At 45.5% G+C, this 16081-nt stretch overlaps 1 long non-coding RNA gene across 1 annotated transcript in view; it reads right to left on the bottom strand.

Annotated features, from left to right (window-relative positions):
- The window catches only part of LOC141141609 (uncharacterized), a 36026-nt gene extending 19978 nt beyond the window's left edge, over positions 1 to 16048 (bottom strand). Inside the window, exon 1 of the long non-coding RNA XR_012244159.1 lies at positions 15921 to 16048. This is a non-coding gene — a long non-coding RNA (uncharacterized lncRNA). The remainder of the gene's footprint in view (positions 1 to 15920) is intronic.
- Between the last annotated feature and the right edge of the window lie 33 nt (positions 16049 to 16081).

A 16081-nucleotide genomic window follows, 5' to 3' on the forward strand; every position in this document is an offset into this window, starting at 1 on the left:
ATTTAATAAAGGTTGCATCCTTTCCCCCTCATTGGTGTCGTCCCTTTTGTTACCAAATTCCCCAGCATGGCCCTTCCCTTTTTTAAAACAGAGCCGCCGCAACCTTGTTTAAAACGGCTTGCCCCCCCCCCCCCCCGAATTTACCGGATCCCTCATTGTACTGCCAGCAGACACTCCATCTTTTGGCAGCCGGTAGTCCAGGGGAAGCTGAACCACTGCCCCCCTCCCCCCCCCCCCCCGAAAAAACAGGTTCAGGGCCCTCCCCGAAGGCATGAGCCTCATCCAGAGGCTAATGTCCTTGAGATCCCAGCGCAAGGACGGACAGAAGGCCCTGCGGTGCTGGAACTGTTCATCATACCTTAGCCACGCAGATCCACCGTAGACTCTGTAGGCCTCACCCACGGCATCCATGTAGCAGAAACAGTGTTCGGGGTTCTTTTCCCCTATTACGCTCACCATAATGGCGAACGCTTGCAGCCAGTTAGAGAACGTGCGTGGTATAAACCTGTACCGCCGCTTTTCCTAATCCTCTTTCTTGACCCTATCCAGATTAAACTTTTCCAGGGGCAATAAAGAAAAAATCTTCATGTACTCACCTTTGCCAATCTTCTCCCTGACTTCCGGCTTCAGATGTGCCGCCAGCGGCCCCTCAAAGCAGACCTATGTCAGGTCACCTTGAGGCTAGGTGACAGATGCACACCGTTGGGATCAGGAGTGCACCGCAAGGCAGTGGACCCTATGGCTGACTGCTGCGGATGGCAGTCCGGGTGGCAAGGAAGGCAGGGCCACTGGAACACCAACACGGATCCCACCGGGGTTAGAGCGTAAGATTCCCTGGGGCGCGGAGTCTGAGAGCCAGCAGGTGTTCACCAGAGCCTCTAGTGGTGAGGATGGACTGGGCTGCAACTGGCTCCAGGTCACGACCTCCAGGGTCCCCCAGCTTACACCCACAGTAGGCAACAGGAGGATAGGGATAGTAAAGGAATAAGCCAAGGTCAGGGCCACAAGCAGACAAGGACAACAGAGTTCACGCCAAGATTCAGGGTCACAGGCAAACAGGGATGGTCGGGGACATGCCAAAGGTCAGGGTCACGAGCAGACAGGAATAGTAGAGAACACGCCAAGGTCGGTAACAGAAACAAACGTAGAGCACACGGCAGGCAGGAACAGGAAGCCAAAACACACAAAGGTTGATTAGCAGGGCAGGCCTGCAGTGCAGAGGTTAATATAGAGTTCTCTGATAGGAGCTGGGGTGGTGCCATGCTAGAGGAGAGTTAATAAAAGCAGTCAGGTGAGAGTCAGCTGGTCTTTAGAGATGAACACATGGAGACAGGTAAGCTGACAAACAAAACTCTATTGCATAACCATGACAATGTACACCTCGCATTTAGCTGCGTCCACAATGCAAACCAAATCCGTCTTACCCACATTCTCCCGTGACGGTCCTGCCTTCTCCCCTGCCACTGCTCCCGCTGACCCAGGTGCCGGGGGCGACCCCGACAGCCCTACGTATTGAGCGCCTTGGTAACCAAGACGGGGGAGGGGTACAGCCAACCAGACCCCGCCCCCGTGCCGTCCGTGGCTGACCCACCACCCGGCGGTACCCACGCCGACACCTGCGGAGCCTGCACTCCTTTCCCTCCTGCAAATTGCTGCACCAAATCCCGCAATCCCCCCAGCAATGCCTGTAGCTGCACGTCGGACCCTGCAGGGGTGGGTGTAGAGCCCGCCGCCCGGGGGTCCCCCGCTGAGGCAATTGTAGACTGCGGCGCCACTCTCGTAGCCCCCGTACCCCCCGCAGCTGCCACTCCCAACAACCCACACAATGCAGTATTAAATGCCAAATTAGAATGGGAAGCTGCTGCTGCAGAATCCACTGGTGCTGGATGGTCCTGCGTGTCCTCCACCTCAGAGCCAAACAGGTCCCCCTCGGACCGCTCACCCGGCGACTGCTGCTGCTCTGTGTCACGCATCCCAGGCGAGGAGGACCTGGATGCTGCAGATGCTTGCCGCTGCTGGCCATGCCTCCCGGCACCGGCTCGACCCACTGACTTGGCTTTCCTCCGTCCTTTCCAACCTTGGCATTGTGCCTCCGCTGCATGGCCTCTGCTGGCGCTGCTCTGCTGCCCGACCCTCCTGGCAGGGGAATCCGCTGGTAAGCCAAAGCCGCTGGCCGGGACTTGTAAAGGCCAGGCGGCCATAACTGGACTCCTCCCATGCCGAGACTCCCCCCTTACTGGCACATCAGAGGAGGGCAAGTCTATCCGGTGTCTTGTCGAATACAGTCCCCTATCCAGAAGTGTCCGCCCTGTACTGCGCAGGCGCAGTACGGAGGACAAACGAGACGCCGAAAGCCTCCGAAGTTCAACAGCTGATCATCAGCTGTACACGGCGCCTGCGCATTTATTCTTACCCTATGTCCAGGATCATTCCCTACTATCCAAGTGGACATAGAGTTAGAATAAATAGTTGCCAAGCGCAGCGAGGCCGTGCCCGAAGCGTGGAGAGCAAAGCGAGCCCGCGAGGGGCCCTCTTACACAGCCATCGCTAACAGGTGCCCAAGCGCCGTGTACAGCTGATGGTCAGCTGATCAACTTCGGACATTTTCGGCATCTCCTGCTGCTCCGTACTGCGCAGGCGCTGCGCCTGCGCAGTACGGAGCGGACACTATCTGATAGGAGGACACTATATGTCAGAACACCGGTCCCGATGATGCCGCTGAGAGGGTGGGGGGGGAGGCACCTGCGCGTACCGTAGTCCCGCCCACCGAGCTCCGCCGATGCTGAGGATTCTGTCCAGGCCCCACCACAGCAGAAGCCGTCTGACACTTCGCCGGTGGGCCTGACGGGTCTTGATCGGGGCTCCTGTCATGGCACGAAGCTCGTAGGGGGGCCCCCAGGGAGAAATGCTCCAGAGGTCGAGACCTCCGAGCACGTGGGAGATCCTGCCCCCCTACCGCCGAGCCAAATGCCTGATCCCTCAGCAGTGGGGGCCATCTGGCTGTGCAGCCACTCAGGGACCCTGGTAGCAGTGGCCGCCCGGAGTTGGGCCAAGAGCAGATCCACATCGGCCATGGCAGGAGGACTACAGGTGCCACTGCTCCAAACTGCTAAACTGCTCCTGTCTAACGTTCCCCCTGCAATGCTGCCTGGGGCACCTCCCTACCTAATAAATAAACTAAACCCCTCCTCACATTCCTTTTCCTCCAATCCACTACTCCTCCACTTCTACACTATTTTCCTTAACCCCTTGATGTCTCCCTTCTCACTCCTGTCATGTCATGCCGGTGTTCTGCCGAGAAAGTTCCCCTCAGCGGATAAGGACCCCCCTCTACTGCGCAGCGCTTGCGCAGTAGGAGCCGGCGGAAATAGCCGAAGCCGAATAGTTGTAAATCAGCTGTACAGCTTCGCTCGGCACTTTTTTATTCTCCCTCTAGATCCATTTGGATGGTGGGGCTTGAACCTGGACCCAGGGCGCAGGCGCCATGTACAGCTGATTGAAGGTTTTCAGCTTCGGCTATTTTCGGCGTCTCCTTAGTCGTTCGTACTGCGCAACCGCTGCGCCTGCACAGTACAGGGGGGTCCTTATCCGCCGGGGGAACTTTCTCGGCAAGACACCAGCCCTCTGCTAGCTCCCGTTCTCTCCACTCGCTCCGGGCCTCACTTTATGTGCTATAGACTATCACTGAGTGACAGCTCAGGGTCCACTGGGGATGGTGACATATTCAACAAGGTGGCACAGTCCCTTAAATGATCTCAAATCTTTTGGAAGTCTACACAAGGGAGGCTTTTACAGTTAAATAATGTGCATAATATACAGTAAATGCACCTCTTGTGGGAAGATTGCTGTTAAATTGATTGGAACTGCACACTAAATACACAGGACTGCAAGTTATCTAAAGCTGGTATCAGATGAAGAGAGGAAATTACATCCATTCATACTAAAGGTAATTTAGATAAAAAGCTGCAGATGGATCCAGGCTGCAGTCTTGTATAATACCAATGTGTGGATTGTGTCCTTCTGTCCTGCTAAGAAATATTGTCCAGTTAAGCTGCACTTACTGCTGTTATGTCCATTGTCTACAATTGATTATTCGCTAATCATCTGCACAGTGTGAGAACGGGGAACAGATTCTGTTGAAAAGCTCTTTAGAATTTGCTAAAACACATGGGCTAAACACATGACCAGTGTAGACTAAATGTCCCCTACCTTCAGTCACCGTATTACTGCAACCCAATATCTTCCCCACCTGAAATAATGAGACCACACCTTCTCTTTGTTGGAGTAAAATGGCCATAACAGCCTCTTTTATTAAAACACTTCCAAATAATAACTCCAATAAATAACCAATAAATAACCAATAAATATAAATAATAACGTAATAACCTAAACTGTTAACCCCAGTCTGATGGTCTCTGACGGTGACCCACCTTTCAAATATAACCAACGTATACCATCGTATAACACCAACGCACTGCGGGATATTTACAAAACTAATAGGCCTCCAGCTGTAGCCGCTCGGAGACAACCGCTTCCCGCAGCGCCACAAAACCAGTATTCCCTCCAACGTTCAGGAATACACCGGAGGGGCACATGCTAACGATGAGCCCCCCACCCCTTATTTTATCCTTCCTTTTACTGCCCCCGTCAAAGACCACCAGAAGAACACCGCCCTTACCCAAAATGGACCATCCGTGCTGTCATGACGACCCTCACCCAATCCTGAAAAACAGAAAACAACACACAACACAAAACACCATGACACATACATAACATATATATATAGGGAGGGAGGGTGGGAAAAACTGCCTCCTCCGTCTAACTCTTTCTCACACTGATCCTTAGCTCCACCCCTCCTTTAAATATAACTCCTCCCCCTTCCTTCCAAAGGCTGTTTTCTTACCTCCCCTTTTCTTCTACCACGTTTTCCTTCCCATATTAACCCCTTCAGTGTCTCCCTTAGCCACACTGTCATGCCCGGCCCTCCACTACCCCTCCTTTCAGTCATTATCGCTCCGGGCCTCACTTGACAGGGAGAGTGAGTCAGACCTTCCATGTGACCTTCTATGCAGCTTCTTGGCTCACTGCTAAAAAAAACAAATTAACTTCTCAGGTTGCTTTAAAATGAATATAAAGCCCCTTTCACACCAGTGGACTGATCGGTCCGCCTGTCCGTTCTGCATCGGACCATCCTCTGTCCTCTATGTAGTGGCGGATCCACTGATACCTGCCGGCATACAATCCGGCCCACAAAAAACAGACAGATGGGGATCAATTCCTCATCTGTCCGGCAGATCGCATCGGATGACAGTCGCAGTCCATTTCCATCTGAATGCCCATGGAGAACAGCAGGCTGTGTCCGTGTCACCTCTGCAAAGCAGAGTGGACACGGACCTATCATCCGCCTGCACAGCAGGTATTAGCGGAGAGATCCCCTGCGGAGCAGGCAGATCCGCTTGATGGAGTCCGCCCCATCTGAAAGGGGCCTAAGAGATTAAATGGCTAAAACTTTTTTTATTTATTTTTTTGGACACAGGAGTGAAGCTTTCATTTATATATCTATTTTTTCTGTCTGTGTTTTGTTGGGCTGATTTCCCTTCACTCCTTATCTCAACAGAAGATGATAGGAAATCTCTACAAAGTGAGGCGAATTCCCCTCTTAGTTGTCACCAGGAACAGGTGTCCCCATTGGAAGGTTTCTCCTCATCCTTCTGTTCCCATGACAATTCTAAAATGTTGGATTTCCTATTACTTTCTTTCTCTGTGGCAATGGTCACAAGGGCAAATTGAGAGAGAGAATCTACAAAGTGGAGACAAAGACATGACAGAGTGTCTAACTCTTCCCTAATTTATACACCCCCCCCCCCCCCTCCAAAAAAAAAGTTTTGCCCAGACATTCACTTTAACTACTTAAATAGCAGGCGCTTTAACCCCTCCTGCCCAGGGCCAATTTTTAGCTTTCAGTGCTGTTGAACTTTGAATGACAATTGCGACATGCAACACTGTATCCATATGAAATTTTTAAATAAAATGGTACTCCTGCGCTATCACAAATGAAGGAAAAAGTGAATATGACTGCTGCAAAGACCGAAAAGCAAATCGGTGGCTCTAAAGTGCATGAATAATGATGTTGCGCTGTCAATAATACCATGTGATACTAAACAGTATATAACATGATCTGCATAAGTACATAAGTAGATACATGAACAAAAAAATGAAAAAAAAAAATGAAATAAAAGTGACTGATAAGGTAAATACAAATGTGTAAAAAGTCCCAGTGGTAACAATGTGAATCCACAGGTGCAACTAAACTAAAAGTGCTCTACTTCTTGCACATTCTAAACAGTGAATAACAGTGATTGGTGTCTCTTCCTATAGTGTGTCACCTCGGTGCTTACAGGCCTCTCACCTTACTGCTATAAGGTAACAGCATTAGGTATAGATATCTTTCATAGGGGATTCTTGTGCCTCCTCTTATGTTTGGGGATCTCTCTGTGATAAATGCTGTCCTAGGAACTGGATACACGGCAATACCTCCTTGGATGTGATTCTGGGGTTTCCACCTAGTCTCCTCCGTGGTGGTGGTGTATAAACAAAGGGGCTCCAATAGTGTGATATAGTTTCTTAAATGGTATTTTATTAGAAAACCTAATTGTACTTACATTTAAAAACAAATAAGCAAGGCATATAATCCACGAGCAGCAAGATCGTACTCCTACGTCACTTTCGGTCTGTCGCCCCAATCCCAACGCGTATCGCTATGTATCACATGACTTCATCAGGGGATGCTAACAGATAGAGATGGTGTCCTTATATAGTATAATAGGTAAGTATTTGCTGGCAGCTATTTTCCCATAGCCTGCCATTGACATGTATTGTAGTGGCCATTTTACTATGGCCCACTGTATAAACCACTATTTCATTCAATGATACCAACAATAGGCTATTATTCCCCCCACTGACACCAATAAAAGGGCACAATTTCTATTAATGACACCAACAATGGGGCCCAATGACACCAGTGATAGGGCACAATTCCTGCCAATGACACAAACGATGGGGGACTATTCCTTCCACTGACACTGAAGATGGGGCATTTTTTTCCCACTGACATTGGGACATTTTCTACTCCCAATGGCCACAGTCTGGCCCCGCTAAATTTTGAAAGACAGTAAACTAGGCCTTTGTTTAGAAAGTTTGGAGACCCCGGTCTAGATGTTCACTATGTCAGGCTACTAAAACAGATATCTTCCTGTAGATATTTAGGCCACAGTTGAACTCCTTGCTAATGGAAAACTTGAGTATGCGATGCAATCTAATACTAATATAAAATTCTTTATTCAGAATGTAGAAATATATGAAAATTAATTAAATTTAACGATAAAAAAATCCAGAAAGCGCCGGAACTAATAAAGGTATATAAAATTTGTTTTAAAAATAGTATTGTAAATAATAAGAGCCCAGAGATACCGAAACTGATGTAGGTAATGTACTCTTTTGAGCCGGTTCACACGGGGGCGACTTGTCAGGCGACCTAGCCGCCTGACAAGTCGCCTCCCGTTCTGTACAATGGAACCGTTCTAATCGGAGCGACGCAAGTCGCTCCGACTTAGAAGAAAGGTTCCTGTACTACTTTGGGGGCGACTTGCATAGACTTCTATACAGAAGTCGTCTTGCAAGTCGCCCCGGCAGTCGTGTGCAGGTCGCCTCGGTGAGGCGACCTGCAAGTCGTGCCGCGTCTAGTGTGAACCGGCACTTTAGCATATACATAAGTAACTAGATAAAAGTTCAACCATGTCCTAAATATCTAACCAAACACAAAAAGTCGCCCCAGGACTTTAAATGAGGTGAATGTGGTTAGCCAGTCACATGACACAAGTAAATACAGTATCAAAGTTTATTAAAAATTGTCGTGCATACATGAACAACAAAAAATTGCCAAGCCGATCAGCTGATACATACAGTGTAAAACAGTATCATTACACGTATAGCAGTATAAAATGTACATAGCAATATACACAGGCATATAAAGTGACCCTACGCATTTCGCAAGACCATGCTCGCTTCATCGGGGGGAAGATGCATGTGTATTACATCTGTAAAAAAATATGAGAAACCAAATAGATATCTGCACAATGATGGTATTGTGACAAATGGTCAAAGGGGTCTGAAGCACAAGTCCTCATACTTACAAACGAATAGGTCAGACTACCAGATGCTGAATTCCCAGAGGCGGCAGCATTAAGCAGCCAGCTCGGGAGCTGAGGAGGCAAGAAAAACCCAGACCCAACAGAGCGCAACCGGGGGGCAGGCATAGCTAGGATGTAGGTGTGTGTCCACAAAGATCTCCCACCATCCATAGAGAATATCAACTGAAACATAAATACATGTATAACAATTAATACTGCCATAGCAGCATAAATGTGAAGCAGTATACGATGCAAAGTAGATATTTGTATACATGAACCAATCTGGTTCAGTACTAGTATGGACTTGGAATCTGGGGGACAATGAAAGAAGTGAAGGGAATATATACATAATAGATGATAAGTGTAGTGTGTGATCCACAAAAGATATTCCAGCGTCCATAATAAAGGTCAGCAAACATGAGATTGTGTATATATATATATATATATATATATATATATATATATATATATATATATATAAGCATGGAGTATGTAAAAAATAATAAGATGTATAATAAGATGTATACATACATACTTATTATACAAAAAATGTATAATAATCTAATGAATTGCCCCTATAGGTGAAATTAAAATGTAAGAGGATGTATAGCACACCATACTAGAAGTGTGTGCTCGAATGTGGGGAAAGGAAAAAAATGGCCTATATATCTACAGGAAGATATTCGTTTTAGTAGCCCGACATAGTGAACATCTAGACAGAGCCTATAGGAAAATGGCCGCCGACTCCATTGGTTTATACAGCGGGTCATAAAATGGCCTCTACAATATCTGTCAATGGCAGGCTATGGGAAAATGTCCGCCAGCATATACATACCTATTATACTATATAAGGACGCCATCTCTATCTGTTATCATCTCCTGATGAAGTCACGTGATACGTGAAGATACGACTCGGGATTGGGTGACAGATATACCGGAAGTGACATAGGAGTACGAACTCGCTGCTCATGGATTATATGCCTTGCTTATTTGTTTTTCAATGTGAATAAAATTATGTTTTTTAATAAAATACCATTTGAGAAACTATATCACACTATTGGAGCCCCTTTGTTTATATACCACCACCACCGAGGAGACTAGGTGGAAACCCCAGAATCACATCCAAGGAGGTATTGCCGTGTATCCAGTTCCTAGGACAGCATTTATCACAGAGAGATCCCCAAAGATAAGAGGAGGCACAAGAAGCCCCTATGAGATATATCTATACCTAATGCTGTTACCTTAAAGCAGTAAGTTGAGAGGCCTGTGAGCACTGAGGTGACACACTATAAGAAGAGACACCAATCACTGTTATTCACAGTTTAGAATGTGCAAGAAGTAGAGCGATTTTAGTTTAGTTGCACCTGTGGATTCACATTGTTACCACTGGGACTTTTTACACATTTGTATTTACCTTATCAGTCACTTTATTGGCACTTGAGACTTATGAACATTTAGAAGTAGTATTAATTTCATTTTTTTGTTCATGTATCTACTTATATACTTATGCAGATCATGTTATATATGGTTTAGTATCACACAGTATTGTTGACAGCACAACATCATCATTATTCATGCACATATGAAATTTTTATCATTTTTTGAGACAGAGCTTTCTTTTGGGGGAATTTAATCACCACTGGGTTTTTTATTTTTCATCTAAACAAATAAAAATAGCCCCAAAATTTTGATTAAAAAAAAAGATTTTTCTCAGTTTGTCTTTCTATAAAATATAGAAAATAAGACATTTTTCTTTTTCACTCATGGGCGCTGATGAGGCTTCACTGTTGAGGCCACACTGATGAGGAGGCACTGATGGTCACTGCTAGGTGGCACTGATGATGGGCACTGATAAGCTGCACTGATCATCAGTGTAAACAATGTACTAACACTCTTGTCAGTTATCTTCTCCCCTTTCCTCACACAGAAACAGTGTGTGAGGAAAGGGCTGTGAATAATCTGAAAGTTTATTTACATGTGATCAGCTGTGATTGGACACATCTGATCACATAGTATAGGGATGCTGTGATTGGCCCTTATCCGCGATCTGTGATCAGCTGTGTCCAAAGGACACAGCGGTCACGGAGCATGCAGGAGGCAGGGTTCTGGGACATAGTCAATGGACACCCTCCCAGAACTGAACGACCACGCTGTAGCCATCTTTCGCCTATAGTGCAGTCGGCAAGTGGTTAAAATACAAAGTACACAATAGGATTCTCTTATCAAAGAGCCTCCCATTGGAACTATAATATTTGCGTACAGCAATCAGACAATGATTAAAAAGACAGGGGTTCCAGTCCTTCCGTACTCTAAAACTACAAAAAAAAAGTTTGGGCTACTAATAAACACTTCAATAACTTTAAAACCACATGTGGCATACACATATATGGTCCCTGTGAAGGGTCTATGGCTGGGAGAGGGTATTCAGAATAAGGAAGTCTAAGAGAAATAGAAAGAAAAGTGGGAAAAGAAGAGAAGAGAAATGGAGGGAGGCAAGAAAGAATGGGGCGATAAAAGGGTGGGCTGGTAAAAGTGAAAAGGGGTGTGAAGAGGGAAGATGAAAGGTGGAGGAAATGGGGTGGGGTGGGGGTAGGACTTTGTCTCACAATGTCCATGTCTATCCAAATCCCTGCTATGTACAGAGCAGGGCTTTTTTTCAGCGGGAACATGGGGAATGCAACAGTGAATCTTTTCTTGAAAATTTTATGGCAAGTTGTGCTAGAGGGTCTATTAATGTCAGCTGCTAAGGGATCTATTGTCGCTGGTTGGGATCTATTTTTTTTGTGGGGGTCTATTGTTGCTGGGTAGCTCTATTTATGTTGACTGTGGGGGTCTTATGTTGCTGGGGGTCAGTTGTTGCTGGGAGGAATCTACTGTTGAGGGAGAGGTCCATTGTTGCTGGCTGCTGGAGAGTCTATTGATGCTGGCTGCTGGGGGATCTGTTGTTGTTGCTGAGGGTCTATTGTTGCTGTGGTGGTATTTTGTTGCAGGGGGTCCATTGTATTGTTGCTGGGGTGGTATTTTTTTGCAGGGGGTCCATTGTTGCTGGGGGGGGGGGGTCTGTTGTTATGTGGGGGATCTATTGTTGCTGGGGTGGTATTTTGTTGCAGAGGGTTCAATTTTGCTGGGGGGGGGGGCTGTTGTTATGTGGGGGATCTATTGTTGCTGTAGTGGGTCTGTTGTTCCAGGGGGAGTCTATTGTTGCTAGGGTGGGGTCTATCAAATGTCACATAAATTACTTACACAAAATGATACTTGGTTCTGTTTTCTCTAAAAGGGGCGGTACTGGGAGGTGGGTAGAGGGGAAGCAAAGAGACAGTGCTCAAAGATGGGTAGGGGCAGAGATGAAGGGTGACTCTGCACCTATTCTCTAGAAAAAAGCCCTGGTACAGAGTAAGAGAAAATTCAGGGTACTGCACCAGTTGTGGATGATGTCAGGATGGAGAGGTAGTCCGCAGAGTAGATGTACTCAGCCCAAGGCTGGAGGTTCCAGTTTACTCCAGTAGCACCACCCCAGAGGAGCCTCTGAATTATTTTGTGATATCTCTGCACACCTGAAGATGACACACCTTGCTCACCCAGCGCTTACCAACACACCATGAGGTATTTCAAAGAATTTATTAGGCTAAGAATAGCCTAAAATAAGAGGGGATTAGCAAGTGTACTTATACAAACAATCAATAAGACATTAATGTTAATCTGAGAAATATGGTTAAACACCTGCAGTATTCTAACTAACATTAATTACCAGAACTGAACTGCATTTAGCTAACAACATTATATAAAGACAGTTCTAAATTGCTACAACAGTTTCAGTTTTATTTCACAGGGTGGTGATTTAGGGGAAGAAAAAAAGAAAACCATCTGCCAGAAAAGATATAAAGATATTAAAAAGTAAGAGTCCCAACACAGAACCTTGAGGTACACCACTGATAACCTAAGACCATTCAGAATATGAATCATTAATCACTACTCTCTGAATTTGTTTTTTTAGCCAGTTTTCTATCCATTTACAAGCTGATCTTTCCAAGCCTGGAGACTTTACCTTACACATTAGCCGTGTGTGGGGAAATGTGTCAAACGCTTTAGAAAAATACCACGTCCACAGCCACCCCTCTGTCCAAGGTTTTAATTACCTCCTTATAAAAAGAAATCAGGTTTGTTTGACAGCTTCTGTCTTTCATGAATCCATCCTGTCTGTTGCTTAAAATATTTTTTTCCAACAAGAACTCATCTATGTGGTCTTTTATTAAACTTTCCAGTATCTTCCCAACTATAGAAGTTAAAATAAAAGGTCTATAGTTATTTGGTAAAGACTTTGATCCCTTTTTAAATATGGGTACCACATTGGCCTTATGCCAGTCCAGTGGTACCATTCCAGTCATTAACCGGTTCCCGACCGGCTCACATCTTTTTGAGGGCAGAATGGCACCCCTGCGTGAAACCCCTTACGGGGAGCCACCAGAGGGTGCGTGCGCCGCCGCACAGCGGGGGGACCAGATGTGCGTGGCCGGCGATCGCCGCTGGCCATGCGCGATCGCGTCCACGAGAGACAGCGCGGGGATTTGTGTGTGTAAACACACAAATCCCTGTTCCGTCAGGAGAGAGGAAACATATCGTTTGTTCCTACTAAGTAGGAACAATGATATGTCTCCTCCCCTAGTCAATCCTATCCCCATACAGTTAGAACACACTGAGGGTACACATTTAACCCATTTATCGCCCCCTAGTGTTAAGCCCTTCCCTTCCAGTGACATCTATACCATAATCAGTGCATATTTATAGCACTGAGTGCTGTATAAATGTCAGTGGTCCCAAAAAAAGTGTCAAAAGTGTCCGATCTGTAATGTTGCAGTAGCGCTAAAAATCGCTGATCACTGGCATTACTAGTAAAAAAATAAAAAATAATAAAAATGGCATTAACATGCCATAAATCTTTTCCATAGTTTGTAGATGCCATAACTTTTACGCAAGCCAATCAATATACGCTTATTGCAATTTTTTTTTACCAAAAATATGTAGAAGAATACATATCGGCCTAAACTGATGAAGACTTTTTTTTTTTTTAATTGGGGGATATTTATTATAGCAAAAATGTAAAAATATTGTTTTTTTTTTTTCAAAATTGTAGCTTTTTTTTGTTTATAGTGCAAAAAAATAAAAACCACAGAGGCGATCAAATATCACCAAAAGAAAGCTCTATTTGTGGGAAAAAAAGGATGCAAATTTAGTTTGGGTACAGCGTCGCATGACCACAGTTAAAGCGACGCAGTGGCAAATTGTAAAAAGTACTCTGGTTAGGAAGGGGGTAAAATCTTCCGGGGGCTAAAGTGGTTAAAGTGTAAGTTCACCTTTACAGAAAAATCTGTAAGGTGGACTTACACAGGACCCCCTCCTCACCCCTCATATCCCGGTATGAGCCCTGCTATAGCCGCCTCACAGGATTGGGGCTTAGAAATCCCCTCAGCATTCTCTCTTTTTCTTCCCCGCTGACAGGATGGGCTATGCAGGATTCTGATTGGTCGGCGCCGACCAATTTGAATGCTCTGAAACGTCCCTCCTGAGGGGGACATTTTGGAGATTAAGACGAGGGGATTTCTAAGCACTGGTCTGGAGAAGTGGTTATAGCAGGGCTCATAACGGGATATCACCGTACTCCAGGTCAGCGGGATGGGGGGGACGGGGGGGTGAGGAGGGGGTCCTGTGTAAGTTTGCCTTACAGATTTTTCTGTAAAGGTGAACTTACCCTTTAAAGAGTCCCTAAAATTAGATACAATGGCTTTGAAATGACAGAGCTCAATTCTTTTAGGATCCGTGGGTGGATGCCATCTCGTCCAGGTGCTTTATTCACCTTTATTCTGTCTAAATATTTTTGGACCATATCACTTTTGAGCTATTGTGGATCATTTGGGTCTGTGCCAAAACCACCCCCATTATGGACATGAGCTCCCCCATGCTCCTTTGTATACACAGAGCAGAAGAAAGTATTTATTAAACTTGCCTTCTCTTTGTCCCCAGTCACCCACTCTAGATTATTTTGTAAAGGGCCTACATGCTCAGACCTGACCTTTTTACCATAGCTCCCAACTGTCCCTGATTTGGAGGGACTGTCCCTGATTTGGAGCAATGTCCCTCTGTCCCTCATTCCTCCTCATTTGTCCCTCATTTTGGTCTGATCTATATAGATGTATATAAAATGCACTTTTTATCTATCAAAAAGTGTTTCCCAGAGCTAAACATTTCATCTGATTTCTAAATTGCTGCATTTGTAAATTCAAAAAGCCAATATAAAAGGAAAAGTAGTGTTAAAAAAACACTTGTGGTTTTAACCAATCTTGTTTTTTTGTACAATTCTCCAATAAGGGGGCGTGGCAAGGGGTGTGTCCTATGCCTGCATACTTTTGCTGATAGGTGTCCCTCATTCACATGTCAAAAAGTTGAGAGGTATGATTTACTACTAATATATTTGAAGAATTTTTGGGGGTTAGTCCTACTATCTTTTGCAATCTGTCGTTCGTTTTGAATTTTTGCGTCCTTAATGTATGTGTATGCAGAAATACAACTATAACAGGCTAACTCTAGACTATAACAGCCTTCCTCATAAGCTATGAGGAAGGCTGTTATAGTCAAAACACATTAGTTATCATAGTTGTATTTCTATATGTAGCCAATAAAGAATTGCATTTTACGGATGACATTGAGTAGCCAGCTTGATTCTATTAGTTCTTCTATTGGAGTGTGGAGGCACTGGTTCCCAGCCACAGGCTGCATTTACGGTTGAGCGTGGGTATTTTTTTTTCCTTCACATACCAGGTTTAGCAGATAAAGCCGCGGACACACGGGCGGACTTTTCGACCAGACTGGTCCGACGGACTTTCCGACGGACTTTCAACGGACTTTTGACGGGCTTCTGACAGACTTCTTAATGAACGGACTTGCCTACACACGATCACACCAAAGTCCAATGGATTCGTACGTGATGACGTACACCGGACTAAAATAAGGAAGTTGATAGCCAATAGCCAATAGCTGCCCTAGCGTTGGTTTTTGTACGTCGGACTAGCATACAGACGAGCGGATTTCTGGGTCCGGCGGAGTTACGACGTAAAGATTTGAAGCATGTTCCAAATCTAAAGTCCGTCAGATTTTCGACTGGAAAAGTCCGTTGTAGGTCTGATGAAGCCCACACACGATCGGATTGTCCGCCGGACTCAGTCCACCTGACCAGTCCGGTCGAAAAGTCCGCTCGTGTGTACGCGGCATAAGAGCAATGGTAGCTGAAGAAATAAGGAGTAAAGTAAGTATTGTGCTTGGTATAATCTACATAGACAAATCAGGCAAATAACCCTTGCACTGGGCTTTAAGCTGACCATAGATGGAACATAATTTGTCCGGGTCAGCAGAGATAAAGAAATTCGCTGGCTGAATGAAAAAAAATAAACAAAAAAACAATCCATCTATGGCCAGCTTTAGCTCTCTACAAAGTGAGGACTTTTTCCCCCAGTTTCTCGGAGATCACCTTTAATATTGCATTCCACATTGACACCATAACGGAAAAATTTTGCAAAAATCTCCAAATTTCCGCCAAAATTTTGGTAAAGCGAAAACTCTTAATTTCCCTTATTCCCAGTCACAGTATAGATGCAATATGTTTAAAGCAATGTGTACCTGGAAATTATTTCAAATATCTGGCATAAGCAGCAGAACATCTCTCCTGTCCTTGTTGTTTACCTTATGAGGCTGAGAAAATCAGGGCAACCTCCAGGGACAGCTCTGTATGTGTTTCCAGCCTTGTGCCTCAGTCTGGAAAAACGGTCGCTCAAAGTCTTTTCCCTGCAGACCCAAGCACAGAACAAGCCTGTGTCAGGGTTCTCCTGTGTTACCAAGGCAGT

Source organism: Aquarana catesbeiana, linkage group LG04 (genome assembly GCF_042186555.1).
Source record: "Aquarana catesbeiana isolate 2022-GZ linkage group LG04, ASM4218655v1, whole genome shotgun sequence".
Classification (NCBI taxonomy): domain Eukaryota; kingdom Metazoa; phylum Chordata; class Amphibia; order Anura; family Ranidae; genus Aquarana; species Aquarana catesbeiana.